Raw genomic sequence first — 2500 nt, forward strand, 5'->3', positions numbered from 1 at the left:
ACCAACACCAAGAGTCATCATGTTTCCACTCCCTTCGTCTCATCCTCATCCTATTCCACCCTCTCTGTGGAGGATTTGATTGTTTTACTGCCTTGTCCTCTGTACCGATCAGAATGGCACCAGAAGGTCTGGGCACGTCTTCAGCATTTTTGTTTGGAACTAAGGAAAAAGTGGACACAAGAGTTCAAAACGAAGACAGGTTTAGACACTTTAACTTACACTCTGTTGAAAGAAAAAGAGTACGGGGTAATCTAACAGAAGTATTCAAATTCGATAAGGGTCTTAAGAAAGGTGATGCAGGCAAGGTCATCAGGGTAGGACTCATAGTAAGGGATTTAAATTGGAGAAATTTAAGTTTAAGAAGAAAATAAACAAGAACTAGTTCACCAACAGAATGGTTAACGAATGGAATAGATTTAGTAACGATGTAGTGATCACTAAAACAATTGTTTTTTTTTAAGAGAAAATAAAATAGCTTTATGGATAGGGATGGCAGGTGGTAAGGGACATGGAACTGCATAGTGCAAGACTTTTGGTCTCTTATAGTCTCCTCCATTCTTATGTTCTGTGGGATCTGGGAGGGGCAGGTCTGAGGAAGAGGAGGATGAGAAAGAAGAATATGAATGTATACATACACACACAATGAACATGTACCTACTACAATGCAGTGTGTGTTAAGTCTTAGGCAGATAGACAATTGGTTGCATTACTCCCAGAGGCCCAAACTAAGTTATACAATTGCCAAGCAAGCTCCACTAACAATATCTTATATATTTGGAGGAGAAATAATCCCTAAAACGATTCAATTAACGTAGAACATCTTTAGGCAGGAAGCAATATAATTTGTCTGATATATTTTTGTATGATCATGTGCATACTAGTGGATGAAAGCAATACACACACACACACACACACACACACACACACGCACACACACACACACACACACACACACACACACACACACACACACGCACGCACATACAAACACAGACACAGACACAGACACACACACGCATACACACGCGCACACACACACACACACACACACACACACACACACACACACACACACACACACACACACACACACACACACACGCACACACACATACATACACACATAACATACACGCACGCACACACACAAATATGTGTGTTTGTTCGTTTGTTAGGTTGTACATGCCGACAGTATGATATAAACACATACGTGCCCGAACTCGTGTATATTTTGTCCTCTCGTCCATGTTCAATTCGAATTCTTCGCCTTCAATTACTGATCACAAAGCGTTTGATTGATAATAGCGACATCAACCGAGCGACGGAATCTCACGGCGTCACGACGTCTTTAGTGGAGCGTTGTTAGCATCAACTGCGTTGACCATTTCAGCGTCTATCAGGGGCTTTAATCAGTCTTCCTATGCATACAGATTGAGGTCCTCCCATAATATGTACATTTGTGGAGGAGATAGCCCAACCCCACGACTGGTTTGTGTGATTAAGGCAAGGCTCTAAGCAGGGAAATCCTCGTGTTTTACATAATACAAAAGGCATAAACGGTTACTGATACCTTGGAGTTGTTGGCAGGGCAACGCGTCTTGAGCCGTTATATAGGACACTATAATGCTTATGATGCATCAGTGGCATTTCATATGGCGAGGGAACGACCAAGACTAAAGTCATTAGGAAGTGAAATCGTGCCCAGATTCTGCACGACATGGCGTCATATCTTTGCCAAAATCGTCCACGATGACGCAACGGCGTTTGTAATCATGTGCGTGTGTATATATGCGTATTTACACACATACCGTGTTCCTGATAAAGCCTTTAAGGTGAGTGAACTGACGACGTTGCCGTACCGGCTCGTTGGATGCGAATGAATTTTTTTTTTTAATTGGACAACTCGGTTAAGTTGTGTGAAGGAGATTAGCACTAAACTGCTAAACTACGAATACGTCAGCCTTTTGTCATGAAATGTTGCTGCAACTTGGCACCACTGTCTGCATCATAGCAGGAAGCATTATATACGAGCTTACTAGAACGCTTTTTGTATCCAAATAGAAATAGCATAATGCGAGAAATTATATAAACTACGCTATTTTCACCCTTCACTCACACCCATATTGAAACATCGCTAATCATATCACTCAAATGTAGACCGGTTGCGAGCTGGCGTGAAGCGGACATCTCTTAGGCGTTATTCTACATCGATCTCTATGTATTAAAGACGAAATAAACCCCGCCCCCTTCATAAATGACCAATCCAGTGGTGTTATTTCGCAGGAGTAGTCGATGGGAATCGTCCTCTGATTTAGCGGGCACGATTAGAGGTAGGTCGAGATAATCTTATCTGAATAATTGAAAAAAAAATTGGAGGCGTGGCTGGAAATCACTGGTCAATTCGATTGGCTTAATAGCGTAGGGGGGCGAGGCACGTTTCGCCAATGTAGCATGAATAGACTTTTTTCCATTCAATTAAGCTTCTACTTCTGTTCTACAT

General features: G+C 42.0%; 1 protein-coding gene across 2 annotated transcripts in view; it reads right to left on the minus strand.

The window, feature by feature from the left end:
• Positions 1-2500, minus strand: part of LOC143032842 (uncharacterized) — a 219992-nt gene that overhangs the window by 20707 nt on the left and 196785 nt on the right. The window lies entirely within an intron of this gene.

This window comes from Oratosquilla oratoria, chromosome 14, assembly GCF_046742065.1.
Source record: "Oratosquilla oratoria isolate Oo_2021 chromosome 14, ASM4674206v1, whole genome shotgun sequence".
In the NCBI taxonomy this organism is placed as follows: Eukaryota; Metazoa; Arthropoda; class Malacostraca; order Stomatopoda; family Squillidae; genus Oratosquilla; species Oratosquilla oratoria.